The sequence below is a fragment of the Coturnix japonica genome, chromosome 2 (genome assembly GCF_054131305.1).
Source record: "Coturnix japonica strain WE chromosome 2, WE-NBRP24, whole genome shotgun sequence".
Taxonomy (NCBI): Eukaryota; Metazoa; Chordata; class Aves; order Galliformes; family Phasianidae; genus Coturnix; species Coturnix japonica.
The window spans coordinates 90,614,359-90,633,213 of NC_140664.1; the positions used below are offsets into that span (position 1 = coordinate 90,614,359).

Below are 18,855 nucleotides of genomic sequence, written 5' to 3' on the forward strand. Positions count from 1 at the left end.
CTGTTTGAATTAATAAAATAGAAAATAAATGCATTACTTCAATAAGTTTTTCTTTGCATTCTTTCTCTGTTTTTGGTTTGTTTCTTTATTTGTTTTTGTTCCTGTTGTTGCTGTATTAGTCAGAAAAATATCCTTTAAGATTCAAATAGAGGGTATTTCTTTCTGCTTCTTCAAGTAATAATTTCAAATTTGTGGTCTTGCAAAATATATGGAAATATTCTAGATCATTCCTCTAGCTGATCCCATCCCTGAAATATGAAATGCCAGACATAGGCAAATGGTTAAGAAACAATTCTACCATTTTCTTAACAGAACTGCAAGGATGTGTGGGTAGAAATTCGTTATTATTTGTTTTTGTTTGGAATTAACCTGTTCTTATTTGTACTCTTATCACTGTACAGAGCTTTTTCCTTCTCTGTTTTTAACCAAATGTTCTCTTTTCCTTTTATTATTTTTCTTCTCTCTAAAAGAATACTGTAATCATTACTTACTTCGTAAACTGACATGCCCTTTAGCAAAACTGTGGATGATATTTCACATGTACACTTACTGAAGCTTTAAATACTGATGCCATTTAATTGGCTTTCTCAGACCAGGCAGAGGATACAGAGACCCATTTTCCCTTTTGATTAATTATTATTTCATCCAAAACTAGAAAATATGCTTCTGCCAATCTATATAGATACAGTGTAAAGAGATTAAAAAATTAAGTCTTTCAGTTCATATTGTTACTTGTGAAAACAAAATCTTTCACTGACTGTCTTCTTTTGCAAAATGGATTATCATAAAACATGGCATTATGCATTATTGAAAAATGTGTCATCTGTTTTGCTTTAACGTCAGTGTGGAGCAATTGTTACAATCCTCCTCCAAGTGAAGTTTTTCCTTAACCCATTTGACTGATTAAATGGCAAGGCAAGAACACCTTGAAGAAAGAAGAACAGATATTTCTATAGCTATTCCTATCATATACAAAGGAGTTCAACATCAGATTGATACAGAGAGGAAAGCGATATGCATATTGCTTTCAAGGGACAGTGAGATGGCATTAAAGCATAGGCAGAAAATTTCTAAAGAATTTACATACTGGCTAGAGTTTGATACCTGTGAGATTATCTTCAAATACTAAAAGCTGATAAAAGAAGCAAATCCAGAAATCTTTTGGCAATATTTTCAGTACTGTTAAGAACACTGCCCTTAACACTGCAATTTGATAATTCTGTTTAATATAACAGACTTCTTTACCAGAAGGGCTATGTCCTTAGGAGAGCAAGAACAGTTTTACCATGAGATAATAAACAAATTTGTAATAAGAACATGCTTTTTTTGTAAAATTGATTTGAATTGAAAATTCTCAGAGTTACAAAGAAGGCAAAAAATACTTCTTTTTCATCCACATGCTCTACCAAAAAATTATGCTATACTTTATTAAGTTGCAAGTTACCTTCTACTTACTGTGTGCATTTACATTCTTATGTAGTACAATTCTATGTAAACACATTTCTTTGAGATCATTAAAATTAAACTGTCTGGTTAGAACAAAAATTGTTATTTACTTTACAAGTCACCTCATTTTGTCTATCTGAACTAGACAGAGGTCAAGATATACAGTCTAACAAAGAAAGTGACATTTACCCTATAGCAAAACTTTTTAAATGAGTTCATATAATTGTGAATGGTGGCACATTTGGGAAGCAGAATGTGTTTCCATTTCCTGCTCTCTTGTCATTCCTGACTTAGGAAACTCAAAACTTAATATTTCCTTTTTTGTTTTGGAGGTCAGTCCATATATTTCCAAATAATGACAAAACAGTTTTTGCTGTAGATGAATATAATCATCTGCATTGGTTATGCTTAGTTTTTTTTTTGTTTTTTTTTTTTTTTAATGACAGTTATAAACTGAGGTAATTATAGTACACTATTCAGACATAAAACATGGTTTCATTTTGAATCCTAAATAGTATTTGGACTGCAAGATTCCCTTATGTGTAGGCACTGAGTGACTCATTCAAAACTGAATAGATTTTCAAATAAAGCTAGAAATTCATTTTATGAGACTGTCTTAATAGAAAATCAGTTTGAAAAATAGTTTATGCCATAGAAATGGTTCTGCTTATCCAAAAAATTAATTCATTCCTCAGTGCTCTCAAATGTCACTAAAGGTTTCATTTAGTTTAAGGAGTTGTTAAATCACTCACAGATTTTTTTAGACATCCACTTTTGCATTTTGTCATTGATTTTTCCTGAAGAATTTACTATAATTATGCAATTTTGCTTTCTGGTTTAATGGAAAGAATTATTATACTTGCCTTCTACTTGCTCTGTTGTGGAACCCCAGTCTTTGTGACATCAGAACCAGTGACTATATGAACAGTTCTGCTGTAAAGCCACTTATGACAGCAGAGGATGACTAATCAGCAGAAATGGATTATCTCCTTAGCAACGGCAGTTCAAATTTCATGGAAATATCCAGGGAGCTGATGATAGAGAAATAGAAAAAAAAAAAAAAAAAAAAAAAAAAGAAGTTATCTCTGAATTAATGACATTTTAGCAATAGTACAGATCAACTCCAGCATTCCTGGGTAGGAAGCCCAGAATGTAGGAAACATGCAGCTTTTCTCAGAAACAGAAACAGCAAAGGTTTTGTCTTCTGCCTTCCAGGACAGCATTGTACAGCACATCAGATTGTGTTCACTCCTTACATTCAGAACACTCAAAAACTTGGGTGTAGATTGCCTAACAACTAAAGCAGTTGAATAATTACATGGGACACTCAACCTCGGTGACAATTATATTTCCTCTAGAATAGCAAAACTTTCTACACCAGGGATTTGTCTTTGTGGGGATCGATAAGGTCATCTGCAAGAAATAGGGATATTTGAAGGCTATAGTCTTATTTAAGGGTGAGGTCCATTATCCCTGATATTGTGCATGTAGGTATGTGTAGATTCATGTGCATGTTTTGTTTAAAGAAAAATCTGGAATACTCTGTACACTACTTAAAGAGTACAAAAAAGTTAATCATATCTCCTTATATAGTACTGGAAACATGGAGATGCTACAATGACAAATACAATGAAAGAATCAGAATAGGAGATAAAGAGTTCATTTGCTGTATGACCCCAAAATACAATGCACTCTGATGTATGTGGGGAAAGAATAACAAATTCTATTGGCATTTAGGTGGGAGAAGGCTGCATCATGCAAGGTGTTATACAGCCTGCTTTTTTTTTCTTTTTCTTTTTTCTTTTTTCTTTTTATAGAGAAAGAATATAAGACAATAGCTCAGGCTTGTGTGTCTTAATAGACAGCAGCTCACAGGATTCCTGCAAAGAGGTTAAGTGCTGTTGTTTGGCCTACAGTTTCAAAGACAGAAATGATCAACTATGAAAGGTAGATTTTTCTAAGCTAAAGAGAAAGAGCAGTCAGCTAAGAAGAGAAAAGCAGTGGTGAATAAATCAGAGAAGTAGCAACCGAGAGACAACCTTTCTTTTAGCTGAGCATTTGTTTTGTTTTTGTATATGTATATTTTTTTCCGTTATAGTTCTAAGATGGTTTTCAAATGAAGGTATTATTCAGCTACTTTACACTTGTAGATGTATTTTCCACTGAGTTTTTGAAGGATTTCTAGCAGCATATTAATTAAAAAATATATATGTTGAGCATTGTTCATGGAAAATATCTGATAGTAAGGGCAAGTGTGCCACAAAGGAGGCCACATTCTCCAATTATGCTCTTGCTACAGCATGAAACAAGCCGAAAAAGACAAGTATATTATATTTAAGGATTTAGTCATACTTTTTGTAGCAATAGTGTACTTTTATTTTTGCTAAAGAATAAAAGTGAATTTTAATGCTTATCAGGCACTTAGGCTATCTTACATGAAAACACATTTGGCAACTCCTCATGCAGCTGTTGCAAACAAATCCAGCCAATCATCAGTACTTGTGTGCTTCATTCATCCCTCTGTAAGAGAAACAGAGAAGCAATAGACTCAGAACATTTGGAGATTCAGTTTTAACAAAGTGGATGATTTTCTTTGCAGAGGCAAGTCTTTTAGTTTGTTGTTGCAGGGTTTTTATAATAATTTCACCAGCGGAACTGGATTGAGATTAGTGCCTTTACAGCTATAGAAAGCAAAGTAAAACTGTTTTAAAGTGTTCTAGCAAACTCTGAAGTTTGCCAATGTGTTTTAAAATGGAAAAAGTTTGTGCACTGCCTATCTTGGGTTTTGCAAACAAATCTGTCAAACTCACACCTCTAGTTTTTGTCCTAAACCACCTGGTGGCATGTTAACTCAAAGTGCCACAGCGGGTAACAGCAGTATTTGCTGCCATACGGCATTTTTTTTTTTTTTTTAATTGCCATTATGCCAGCAATCTAAAATATTGTAATAATAGTTAAGAACATTAGTAATGGTTAAAGAAAGTATGAATGTAGATAACTCAGATATGTGTTGGTTTGTTTGCATTTAAAGGGGTTTCAACTTACTCTACATTTTGTAAAATATTTTTCACTGTAGCACTTTGATTTTCAGCATTATGGATTTACTTCTTGATTTATTTTTTTTTTTCTTGCCAGCTGCATCTATATGAATTATATACAGAAACATTTCATTCTTCCAACTTCTGGCGTGTACCTTAGCTGCCAGTACTGATGACACAAATTTCAATTTTGGTTACTTGTTGATCTTTACCACTCTGTAGAAGTGAGAAGTGAATATGTGAGAGCAAATTCTCTGATTCAAATTAGTACCAGTTAATTCATCACTTGCATAGTATACTTCATCATCTGCATAGTACTTTTGAGTATAATTCTTCTTTCAATTATTCAGGATGATGTATTCAGATGCTTAAATATTTCCAAGAGTAAGCCATAATTTACTGTTAAAACAAGTTTAGCATAAACTGAAATATTAAGGAAATTCTTCAAAGATATCAGTATAAAACTATAATCTATTGTTATTTTTGGCATTCTGAGGTATTTTTTTCCCCAAAATCCTTTGTTACTGCTATTTTGGAGGAAAGGAGGAAGAAGTTTATGCTTCCTTCCTTCCTTCCTTCCTTCCTTCCTTCCTTCCTTCCTTCCTTCCTTCCTTCCTTCCTTCCTTCCTTCCTTCCTTCCTTCCTTCCTTCCTTCCTTCCTTCCTTCCTTCCTTCCTTCCTTCCTTCCTTCCTTCCTTCCTTCCTTCCTTCCTTCCTTCCTTCCTTCCTTCCTTCCTTCCTTCCTTCCTTCCTTCCTTCTTTCCTTCCTTCCTTCCTTCCATCTGTCCGTCCCTCCTTCCTGGTAAATTTGACCTAAATCCACCTACATGCTCTGTTACCTGTGGTCCGTTTCACGTCAGGATTCAAGCGCTAAGCCTCCACAAATCCGGCCTGGTCCAGCCGGGGCCCATTTAACTACACGTTCACACCAATATGGTGAATAGCTAAATGGTGTTTTATTATGCGTGTTAGCGGTTTAAATAAGCCGCTATCTACTTCGTCTACACCCCTTCTACATATACATAACCCCTTCTACATATGCATAACTCCTTCTACATATGCATAACCGAGCAGGGGAGGGCCTATCGCATTACATCCCGAGTGTTCGTGCATGCCTAATGCAACAATGCTCATCAGGTCCTGGGTATCTCTTTACACAACTCTAGGAAATAATACGTGCATCCCATAGCATGTGCAAAATTTTAAAATTTATTTTCCTGTGTATAACACTGTCTTGGCTTGATCATTTTAAAGTTCATTTTGAATTTTCTTCCTTGTTAGAAATCCTAGTCAGGTCTTCAAAACAAGTTGGAACAGAATGTTTTACTGCATATCTTCAAAAATTTATGGTAGCCTTTAGTCTTTAGTTCATTTTCCTTTTTAGTCATAGAGCTCTCTATGGTAGCTGCAAGTGTCATACATCACAGTTCAAACATTTCACCAAGAAGTCCTACATTCAATGCAACAATGTCACAGAACGCATTCTTAAGCTTTATTATTATTATTATTTTATTACTATTTTTGAGGATGTATAGAAGAGTTAGAGTGGATTGGGAGGGATTTTTTAGTAAGGCATCATCACTTGCAACTATTCGGGAGTAACAGTGTTGCAGCATACACCACTGATTAATTATTAGACTGAAGATGATGTCTCAGAATGTGATAACTACATGATTAATGTAAATTCTTTCCGTCTCACTTTCTTTGTATTTCTGAATGTTTTCTATCTGAAGCATTTTTTTTTTCCCTCATTTTTATAATTTCCTATTTTTATCACTGAAATACTGCATCCAGCAATGATAATTTAGATCACAAAATTAAACATAAAGATAAGGAAGCACTGTAATGTGCATGAGGTATTTGATATAGTAAAAACCAAAACAAAGCAAAAAAAAAAATAAATGAGGAAATATTGAGCTGCAGAAAAAAACCTATGAAACAAAGAAGTAGCATGTAAACAATAAAACAGGAATAAATTGTGTTTTTTTTCATTCAAGTCTCTTGTTGTAATAGTGGTATGTACTGAACCTAGACAACAGACATCTGCCACTTCTGAATAATCCAAAGAATGCTTGTTTACACTGTGCTCAGATTACAACATACTGACCTGCTTGGTATCATCTTCAAACTCTGGCTAAGGTCTACGATTCTTCTCTGTCAGCTGTGTGAGTGAAACACAAATGTTCTCTTCCTGAGTCATCAACTTGCAGCCTTTACTAAACTCTCTTTTGTGCTGCTATGATACCACACTACTAGAATCATAGAATCTCATAGAATCACAAGGTTGGAAAGGACCTACAAGATCATCTAGTCCAACCGTCCTTCCACTACTGTTGCTACCACAAGCCACTAAACCAAATCTTGTAGCTCTTCATCCAGACGCCTCTTGAACACTGCCAAGGACAGTGACTCCACTACCTCCCTGGACAGGCCATTCCAATGATTGAACATTCTCTGAGAGAAAAGGTTCTTTCTTATGGCTAGTCTAAACCTCTTCTGTTACAACTTGTGTCGATTTCCTCAGGTCCTGTTTGTTGCCAGGGAGAAGAGGCCAAACCTCTCCTCACCACACCACCCTTTAGGAAGTTGTAGAGTGCAATGAGGTCTTCCCTGAGCATTCTCTTCTCCAGGTTAAACAATCCCAGCTCCCTGAGCCACTCCTCGTAAGACTTGTGCTCCAGACCCCTCACCAGTTTAGCTGCCCTTTTCTGGACACATTCCAGGGCCTCAATGTCTTTGTTGTAGTGAGGAGCTCAAAACTGAACACATATCAATGACTTACTTGTTTGTAGCTATATATCAAAGATAAGAGATGTATGAATATGTCCAAATAAACCTCTAAGATACTTCATCCATGCTATTCTAGTGTTGCATTTGCCCATCATTGTGTTTCCTCTTTTTCCTAGAACAGTTATCTGACAAATGCAATGAATAATGTAAAGGCACAATTCTGAACGGTCTACTCAAGCCTTGACATGCTTACTGACAATTATTTTTTTTTAATGCAAACTAGTATAAAATTTTAATCCCTCAATATCCCTTTGCTACTTTCTGTCACACTGTCTCTTCATGCTGAAGCTTTACTTCAGAAAGCTTCCTTTGCTGGAAGAGGGAAGGACCACCTCTCTAAGCGATTATTGTATTTCTCTAAATGCATTATCATAATTCTGATAAGGTTATCATTTTCTCTGAATTGGAAACCTGCAAAGCTGACTTTACAGCTATCATAACATACCATAATTCTGTTGAAATCAACTCTGTTGTATATTGAGTTACCCTGGCTGAGAATTTAATTCATGTGTAGAGTGTGTTAATTGCTCGTCTCATATTCTCATATTCATATCATCTTTAACAGCTGGTCATAATGACTAACCTTTCCTCTTCCTGACTTACAGCAATTCCTGTTTTCTTTCTTTTCTCCTATGTGGAAAGTTTTGTTGTCCTGGATCTCCAAGTTTGCCCTCAAACTCTCAAAGTAAGGGCTTAGAAGTGTACACACTTTGTAAAGTTCTCGGCATAAATCATCCATATTTGCATCCCCTATCTTTATTGTTGTGATCCAGCTCTTCCCTTTTTTAATTTTGACTTAAGAAAAATTAAAATACTTTCAGTAAGAGGAAAGGAAGAAAAGACTTTCTTATAAAAATATGTGGGTTTATATTCTTGTCAGAAGATCTTAAACAGTGTCTTTCTGTGAAGGGAGGAAAGTATACCTTTTATTTATTTATTTTTCCTAACTTCTATGACTTCTAGGACAGAACTGGAGACTAAAGGAAGAATTCTGACTGAAGTCACTAGGGACAATACTGCTCAAAAACACAGGCCAAGAAAGGCTGCCTGCATTATTAATGGATTAAAGCCCTTTGAAATCAGAATTTTATTTAACCTAGGACTAAAATTTCTGAGGAGAGGTGCAAACTTCACTGAAAAGGGGATTTAAATCAATGTAGCAGAAACCATTTCCCATGCTTTTCCTTCTGACTAAAATTAAGGTGCCCTAAAACGTGAAAAGCTTCTCTTGCATCACTTGCTAGTAAAAGGTTCAATCCTTTTTCTGTCCCCAGTCTGGGACTCGCCACACAGAGCCGATCTCTTGACTGTGAAGAAACTCCCATATGCTGAGAACTAAGGAAGGAACAATAAAATCTCTCCACACACCCTGATGGCATCAGCAGTCACTAGAAATCATGATAGAGTAACTCCATCTTCCCATTTCATGGCTTTCTTCCCTGAGTGGTATGGATCACATAAACCCCGGCAGAGGGAAGGAAGCTTACAGTGAGGACTATGGACAAAGTGGGCAATGGAATAAATGTGGAGAAAGTGCCTTAATGAAATAGGTTTTTTAAATGAGTTTAAATGAGAAACAGAAACTGGGTTAAGAAAAGAGCTTACTTTGAAGCTAGCAATGAGTCCAGTACAAACAACAGTGATTTGAAATTGTTATGTGTAGGTTCATCATCATCTGCATCTGCAGATGTTTTTTCTTTCTTCTTTAGATAGTCAGGAAGTACCCACCTTACATTTCATTATGTATTAACATATTTAACTTCTGTGTTTTTTCCTGTGGGTAGCTTGTTTTGGCTTCTTTTGGTACCACTGTTTCACCACAGCAGCAGTACTGTCAGGGGTTACTATTTACTCTTTGAACAAAACTTCATGCTGTTCCAGGCAGAACAAGGGACATTTCTCACATCAAGTTACCATCTCTTTGGACATTACTCAATTGTATTTTCAAGTAATGAAATACCACTTCAATTCATTAAAATGCTTCTGTAAAGTATGTAAAGTACATTTCTTTTTATCCAGGAAAGTTAATAACTGTATAAAATGGAAACAAACAAACAAACAAACAAACAAACAAACAAAACACCCTGAAAAGCCTTCTCGGAGAATGTCTGCCTACAAAGTATTCATTCAATTTTTCTTATTGTGAAATATCCTACTCTGAGCTGAGAACTGTAGTATTATTACTATGAGACAGGACACAGGACTTTCTGTTTTCATATAGGATCTCTTTTTTAATTTTGTGCTTTTTTCCCCCTAGAAAAGAGACAAGGTCAGATTTCCAAAATCATTTAATTTAGTGCTGCCTTTTTGCCTTCCATCTTGAGTTGAAGAAAACTTAAGGCAACATAAAAGATGTTAGATAATCTTCCTTTAAAACATTAAGGATAGTAATTGTTTTAGAATTATCATGTACGGTGTGTAACACAATAAGATAATGGAGACCTCCAGGTGATACTGTATTAAAAACAGACATTTATTTAGCAAATGAATTTAGTCTATTTGGTGGAATATAGATATTTCCTGTACAGACATTAGGAACATAATGAGAAATCTAAATAACAAATTCCAGATTAGCCATACACAGAATAAACCTGATTCCTCTGCTCTGAGGCCTGATCACAATGAAAATCAAATCAAAACATGATACGGATACAAGATGGATATTCTCTGAAACTGGCTGAGTCCATCTCCACTGCTTGCTTGTTTCATCCTCTTTGATCTTCTAGGCTCAGCCTATAGATTCGGGATGATCCTACTAGCTTTATATAATCTGGATCGATATCTTGGGCACAAAAGCACTGAAGTTCTCATGAAAAATCTTACGGATAATTTGGAAAGGAACAGCTGGCCAAGACAAAGATAGAGAAAATACAAATGTAAGAGAGAGAGAAATTCAGGATAACCTACCTCAAGAACCAAGGCCTCATAAAGAGATCTCCTATGGCACGTGGACCTCCAACTCCAGATCTGAAAACAAGAGCAACCAAGTGCTGTAAAACATCTGTCAGAAATCTCTTTCACATTTCTGCCAGCATCAGGCTTCCTGGACAGCCTATGTTGTGTGGCTGAAGCAGGCAAGGCCCTGTAACAAGTCAGAATGGGCCATATATCCACTAGGATATCATGTCATACAAGTAGGGGACATGTACTGTAGGATATTTAAAGAGGTCAGATCTGCTTCAGCTGAAGCACAGAGGAAGCACAGGTAATAAGAGCTAGAGACAAACTAAGGCAGTACAGATGTGATTGCCTCAAGCTGATTAGCTGGCAAAACTGGATTTGAACTTGGCACTGATGCTGAGGAAGCAGTATAGAATTGGCCTACAGTGCTCTAGGGAGTTTCTGAAGATGAACTGAAAGGGAATAGTGGGCTAGATTTGAGCAGATTTTTCTGCTTTATACCCTCTCTAGAGAATGCTCCATCATCCCTGCCAGAGCTGGTTTATCCCTCTGTTTCATAGCAATAAATGGGCAAAGCAATGGCTGCTGATTGCAGCAATTGGCAAGTAAATTGTAGATACTTCCTAGGGAAGAAAATCCCCAGGTCCTTATAGGATATCTTCACTTGCATTTAAAAATACCTTAGTGCTACAGTAGTTTCAGAATCAAACTGCAAGTGGCTTGGGAGAACATACCTAGTACAATCCTGTTCATCAAGTGAAATATGCATTTTAAATATGTAAAAAAAATGAACAGATTATACTTTTGCCTCAGATTCAGATTTTATTTGATGAGTCAAGGGAAGATAGTTTTTGGAATAATCTCCTTTTAACACTTGGTTTGGCACAGGAAGCTGACAGCATGCAGCTGAGCTTCTGGATGCTGTCCATCCACAGGAACTGCAGTCATCCCTGTAGAGCACCTGTCTTCCAGCACAGTTCCTCTCCACTTGCCCCCTGGTGACAGGAATCTCAAGACTACCCTCAATTAGTCTCGATTCTTCCTTTGTAGATAAGACCTAGAAAAAAAATTAGCAAACTAATTTCGGCAAATAAACTTTAAAAATGAAATGCTATATGAAAGCTGGTCACAAACAAAAATGACAAATAAAAACTAAGCAAACAATACTTATTAATAAAGAAGTTGTTTTGTCAGACTTTCTCAATATTTAAAAATAATTTCCTGAAGTGATTTTAATTTGATTAATAGCCTATGAAATTGATTTCAATTTCTGCAAGATTTTGGTTTTACTAAAGCATTAGATTTTAATTTGAAATACACTGTCAATGAAATCTTTCCAATAACCTGCAACGTCTTTTTCAGACATGTCTGATTCTCCTGATTAACATCCAGGAACACACAAAGTTTTCATGTGTTCTGGGTCTAAAATTAGATTTACATGCTAATGTGTTCATTAGGCTGATCCTCCAGTGCACTAGAAATACAAAGCCTGGTCTGATTTCTACTATTTGCTAGGAGCTCTTGGGCCATTTATTCACTGCAAGACCAGTCTGCCAAAAAAAATCCCAATCAGCCTGATTAGGAAATGACTTACTCCATTAGGAAGTAATATCTTCTTTCCCTTCTTTCTTTTTTCTGGTTGAAAGTGACAACAATCACAGAATGACCTGGGTTGGAAAGGACCTCAAGGATTGTGAAGTTCCAACCCCCCTGCCCAGCAGGGCCACCAAACTTCCACATTTACTAGATCAGGTTGACCAGGGCCCCATCCAACCTGGCCTTGAACACCTCCAGGGATGAGGAATCCACAACCTCTCTGGAAAACATCCTCCAACACCTCACCACTCTCCTACTAAAGAACTTCCCCCTAACATCCAACCTAAATCTACTCTCTTTCAACTTAAATCCATTTCCCCTTGTCCTGCTATTATCAGCCCTTTTGAAGAGTTTACTCCCCTCCTGGATATAGGTTCTCTTCAGGTACTGAAAGGCTGCAATGAGGTCACCCCGCATCCTTCTTTTCTCCAGGCTGAACAAGCCCAGCTCCTTCTGCCTGTCTTCATAGGGGAGGTGCTCCAGCCCCCTGAACAATGTTCACTTTGATCCATAGCAAACAATGGAGAGAGTGACAAGTGTATCCCATGAAACAGGGAGATGGACAGATCTGCCCTATGTCAAAAATGCTATTTTACTTGTAGTATGAAGACCAAATTAGTCTATAGAGTATATCACAACAGAATGAGTATTCAGTAATATGGTGCTAACTTTGAAGGTGTTACATATCAATTGGAATAATAGCTTTTGGGATTCATAGTCATCCAGACAAGTCTTGCATATATCCAATCTAAATGTGTACGGCTGTTTTAAAAAATACTAATTTACATGAAAGACTATTTTTTCATTTCTGAATTTTGCTTTTAGACATACGGAGTCTGAGAAAGAGGAGAATATTATTTTTGGGCCAGGTTAGGAAGATGTCATGTATGTAATTATGTAGTCCTTGCTGTTGACATTTATATCAATTTTCTGGAATTTTCCTTTTTTGAAGCAGTTGTTCTTTATCAGTGATCAAGCTGAAGAGTAATCTGCTCTGTTAGCCTGTTCCAATCAACATCTTAAAATGTTGTTCACAGTTAAATTTTGGTTAGGTTTTATTGCATCTTTGGATTCTGGGGATCTGTATGCTACTTCCTTGTATAACAGGTATAATGGAAAGTAAGCAAAAAGAAATGTATATGAATATATTATTCCTTGACAAAATAAGGTTCACAGTTGACGGTATTGTATGATCTTGAAATGAGAATTTTGAGTAATCTGGTAATGCCCTCAGTGGCAGCTGAAATTCTGTTTCCAGTGTTCTCTATATGTTTAACAAAACTATACCAATTATAATGCTACTGTAACAATACACAAATAGAAGTAATGAACTCACCATACTTTTTGGAGTTTACAGTTCCACCTCTGCCTGAAAGACAAAGGGCTCATTTTTCTTTTTCTGAACAGGCTCTTAATGCTGAAAATGGATCATCTAGCAACACTCTCAAGACATTACAGTTATATTTAGCACATTACCTGAACCTCACCTATCATGCTCCAAACTCGTTAAATGATACAGTAGTGTTCAGGAGACGCTGACTAGGAAAGCTTCCCAAAGTTCTTAACCTTGTTTTCAGTATCTTTTGGATTATGATAGCTTTTGAGTTAGTAGAATAATGCATTTGGCAAAAATGACTTTCAAATCACTGAATGTTGGCAATTTTCTTGAATTTACTTGCTTGAATGCAAATTTCATTCAAGCCATTTTGTAGCTTAATGTCAGAATCACAAAAGGATTTAGAAAAAATAAGGTATCTGTACTGTATTATTATTCCTTTCTCTTAAATGATTCCCTTCCCTTTTCCTTTCTCCTTCCCCTTCCCCTTCCCTTTCTATTCCCTCCCACTCTCCCTCTCCCTCTCCCTCTACTTCTCCCACTTCCTTTCCTTTTCTATTTCCCTTTCCCTTTCCTTCCTGTCCCTTCCCTTCCAATCCCTCTTCCCTCCCCTCCCCAGAACCTCCAGACTGAACAATGCCATGTCTCTCAGCTACTCCTCATAAGACTTGTGCTCCAATCCCCTCATCATCTTTGTTACCCTTCTCTGAATACACTCCAGGGCCTCAGTATCTTTCTTGTAGTGAGGGACCCAAAACTGACTATAGTACTCAAGTTTTGGAATCACCAGGGCTGAGTGTGAGATCACCTTTTTATTTATCACTTTCCAAAATTAAGACATAAAAGGAATTTTTAGTAGAATTAAGAACTTGTTTTTTTTCTATTTTTTTTCCTGTGTATTTGTGTTTATTTATAGCAATTTTATTTGTATGGTGCTTGTCTTAAAGGAGCTAAAAAAAACAAGCTATTCTTTTACACATATGGATTTCCTCTGATAAAATAAGGAAAATATCACCAATGTCAAAATACTGGATCGTTCAGGAATAATCAAGAAAATCAATGAGGCAGTCACTAGATGAGGAACACTTCAATTGTTATTGGTCTTCATCTGGACATTGTTTAAAGGATATAAACCTCAATTATTTAGCAATGAAAAGATAAAGTTATCTTTTTCTGTCAAATCTGTTAAATCTTAGGGAAAAAAGTGTTCTTCATCACATTTACAATTCATTCCAACAGATCTGTTGAAGTACTTAGCATAGCAGACATACACCCAGATGACATGATGTGTAAAGGGGGAAATCTACTCTAGTGAACCAAGGATAAAGTCTTGCCTCTCTACTCATTTCTGCCATAAAACCCACAGAATGAGAATGTGAGAATGTGACTCATACAGGATGTTTCATGTTTATATTATAAAGGTCTTGCTACAAGCATTTAACAGGACTTAAATCTATCTTGTAAGAATCTCTGTATCTGATCTCTTTCACCTTTATGAAATCTAACTAAAGTAGATAAGTTGCAAAAATGTAATTATGTAAATAATGAAACACAAGTTGTTTGTCTATATGGTCACTTTCCCCAGTCCATGAAGAGAACTTTCCTTCAGTTTTGCTTGCTAAAATAGTCAATGGAGAACAACACTGATATGCAAAAATTTCTTTTGTAAAGGCATGTGGGACCTTTAACTTCTGCAGCTATGTTTTGCACTCGTGATCTTTCAGCATGGACAAAAAAGTCACAAGGAAACTCTAAGAATACGAAGGTCCCAGAGAATGGCTTAAAACATTCAGTTGTACTTATGAATCCTGCTGTACTCTGCACTAATAAAGATCACAAAGAAACAGGTACTCAGAATGACCCTAACTACTGCAGGATCTGCCTTCTTTCTAACTCAGCCTTCAGTAGTATACCAATATTTATTAGCCATGTAACTAATAATGACAAAATAACTCAATACTGTGAACTTTTCTAAAGGTTATGGTGGGATTCATTAAACAGAGGTTAATGTCTTTTACTCATTACATCTCTGTGATTTGCTAGCTCCATCTACTTCAAACAGTATTGAAAAGTCTAACAATACATATAAGCCTGAACTAATACTGTTTCTGGCATTAAAATTACTATACAAAGAATGATCATGATATTTGATGTGTAATTTAGCTTTGGTTATTTTTCTACAAGGATTTCTTTAGTCCCTAGAGGTTCATAATTCTTCAGGAAAAGTGTCTTTTCATTTTATTAAGAAAATATACCGATGAATGCTCTGATGGAATAATATGTACTTTGTGCCTTGTTAGCCTCAGGATGTCTTGAAGAAAATATCTATCTCAATGGGCACATTCCTGGGAGGCAAAGATAATTAACAACTGAATAAATAAATCAACTGATACACACACTACTGTAAGTAACAGCTTTATTTTTTATGTTGTTTTTGTTGTTGTCTGTCTGTGTGCATGTGTGATTTTTATAAGTACTTGGACTTACAGCTTCAGGTGTGATATACATGAAAACTCTGTTATATAATTTTTTTTTATGGGGCTAAGGGCCCAATACAGCTCTTAATCTATGATGTCTTTAAGTATTGCTTTGGCAATCTTACTCAGAAAGATTATTTAATAAATGTAATACTATTCAATTAGTAATCTTTCAGGTCTACACAACCACCTCACAGGCATCATTGATATCTTTCTCTGACTTCCTTTGTAATCTTATTCAATTTTTACAACTCAGTTCTCCGATGCAGCTGGTTCTGAATATCATCTGCCTCTACTGGATGGACACAAGCTCATTCTGTGATGAGAAAACACATTTATAAAGCTCAGGTGCCAGTCAGAAGTGATGGACATCAGTCAGCTTGTGATGGGCCTGTATGCAAAATGTCATCTGGTCCCACATTTATAGAACATACCTTTCCTTTTAATTTACACTATTCTTCAAAGTCTTGGTTTTCCATTTTAAAGTCTGCTACTTCTCTTTTGCCTTTTATGTTATCCCTGTGTATATGCCCACACAATACTGGAAATACACTGTCGGAGTCCTGGAAAAGATCATCTTACCACAGCAACCTAGACAGACTTATGCAGTAGGCCCAGATGAACTTAATGAGGTTCAAAAACGTCGAGTGCACTGTATTGCACATAGATCATGGCAACCTCCACTATCAGTACATGCTGAGAGATAAAAGATAGAGCACAGCCCTGCTTAAAAGAACTTGGAGGAAATGGTGGGTGGCGAGGTGGACATGAGCCAGCAATATACCCTCTCAGACTGGAAAGCCAACTGTATCCTGGGCTGTATGAAAATAAATAAATAGATGATAGATAGATAGATAGATAGATAGATAGATAGATAGATAGATAGATAGATAAACAAACAAATAAATAAATAAAAATGTGGCCAACAGAGAGAGGTAATCCTGCCCCTCTACTCTACTCTGGTGAGAACTCACCTGGAGTACTACATTCAGATGTGGAAATCTCAGTAGAGAAGCAACATGGACCTGCTGGAGTGCATCCAGAGGAGGGCCACAAAAATAATCCAAGGGATAGAGCAGCTCTCTTACGAGGACAGGCTGAGAGAGCTGGGACTGTTCAGCCTTGAGAAGAGAAGGCTCTGGATGACTTGACAGCAACTCCCTATAACTAAATGTGACCTACAAGAAGGAAGAGGGCAGATCCTTTAGCAAGGTCTGTTGTGGTAGCACAGGGAGAAATGATTTTAAACTAAAGGAAGGGAGATTAAAATTGGATATTATTAATAATTTTTTTACAATAAATATGGTGAGACACAGGAAAAGGTTGCCCGCAGAGGTGGTGGATGCCCTGTCCATGGAGACATTCGAGATGAGGCTGGATGTAGCTCTGAGCAACATGATTTGGCTGTAGATATCTCTGCTCATAGCAGAGGACTTGGACTAAATGATCTTTAAGGGTCCCTTTCAATATAAAATAGAAATAAAAAAACAAACAAACAAACAAAAAAAAAATATATGATTCTATGATTTTAAGTAATTCTGGGGAATCGGTTATAATTAGTGTGTAACTGTTGTAGAGTAAACATTTTCAAAGAATATCCATTATCTTGCAGTTTATTTGCAAAATTTTCATTTGGGTATATGAATATTTCTGACAAAAAAAGATAAAGGATAGCTCTGAAGTTAGTACTCCCTATTTTTTCATGTTGGCCCACAATATCAGATGCAGATGTTGGTAGTATGACAGTAGAGACTAAACCTTCCCACCAATAACCAATACCCTGTTGCCCTTGGTTGCCATGTGACAGATGGCAGCAGAGGACGAGCTGGGTAAAATGGCATCTGACGTGGAAGTGTGAACAAAGAAATTGTGTGCAATTGAATTCCTATATATGGAAAAAATTGCTTCCGTTAATATTCATTGACGCTTACTGAACATTTATGGGCATCACAGAATGGCTATGAGCAGTAAGGCAGAAGGTTATGTATTTCAGCAGTGGTGTTACCAACATGAAAGACAAGTCATCCTCTGGATGGCCATGCAGATTTCTGTGTGTGTGTGTCCTGTAGGGTCTTGTTTGTTGCCAGTGAAAATGAATAGCTCATGGTGGTGATGATGTAGAAAAGAAGTGTATTGGAGCTGAGAATTTATTCTGTCAAATAGTGATATTGTGTTCTTTGTGTCTGTTATATTTTCCATAGAAACAAATAGGAGGCATTACATTTGGAGCAAACAATGTACTGAGTTTTCTACCATCTATTTTCTAGTATCTGTCATTTCAATCATAGATCACGACAGGTTTCTGAGGAAACAGTATTTTACAGTTAAGAAGAAAACATCATTATTATTTAAAGTTCTTTCCATTAGATATTCCAAGTAGTTTTTAAATGCCTATACAGTAAACATCTCCCTCATACAGCAAAGAAAACAAAGAAACAAACAAGAACAACAGCAACAAAAAGTTACAGTCAAGGTTTTGACCCAAAATCTGAGGGAAGACATTTTAGAATTATGGTTTAGATAGGTTATGGGAATTTTTCAAACCCCATTGGGTGCAGTTCTCACACTTCATTAGAGTACAGCAAAATACTACTTGATGAAACATTAGGTTTGCTGGAAAGAGTAATTCCTATTGTATCTGGAGGATTTAGATGATGACAATATTTGCTGAAACATATTTGGAAATAAATAGCTTTATTTATTTTCTAAATTGTTACTATTCCTAGCAGACTCAAATGTGTATAAGCTACTCATCCAGCAGAATGAATGAACAAGTAAATTCTGAATATGTGTAATGGTATTTTCTTGTGGCCCCATGACTATCTGATAAATGGTATATTTTCTAAAATGGAAGATAATAATGAAAAGTATAATAATGAAAATAATTGGTATATTTTTCCAGGATATAAAAATATATAATTAATTACATTATTAATTATCTGTACCACATAAAATAACAAAATATAATATTGTTAGGCTTTAGAGATATCTAAACAATTATGGAATCTGGTGAGGGAGAATTTTTGTGCTTGATAAGGAAAAGAAATACTATTTGAAGGCTGTGATAGTTGAAGAAGAGGGAAGGAAAAAAAGAGAATAAAATCTGATGGATGTGATTTCTGTTTGTCTTTAATTGAATGAAGTGTATATTACACTGAAATGTCTCATTCTATGAGTAACACTGTCAGCCTTGGATTAAGCGCCACATGGAAGGGTCCATGTTGATGGGAAATATTTTTCAGGATGTTACCAATAACATATTCCATTTCAG

The 18,855-nt window shown here is 36.0% G+C and overlaps 1 long non-coding RNA gene across 2 annotated transcripts in view; it reads right to left on the minus strand.

Moving 5' to 3' along the window:
* Positions 1-1,326: 1,326 nt before the first annotated feature.
* Positions 1,327-18,855, minus strand: part of LOC107309477 (uncharacterized) — a 111,821-nt gene continuing 94,292 nt past the window's right edge. For both annotated transcript variants that reach the window (XR_004306086.2, XR_014942875.1), the window contains exons 4-7: positions 11,137-11,232; positions 10,182-10,241; positions 3,882-3,966; positions 1,327-2,477 (exon numbers count right to left, since the gene is read on the minus strand). This is a non-coding gene — a long non-coding RNA (uncharacterized LOC107309477). The remainder of the gene's footprint in view (positions 2,478-3,881; positions 3,967-10,181; positions 10,242-11,136; positions 11,233-18,855) is intronic.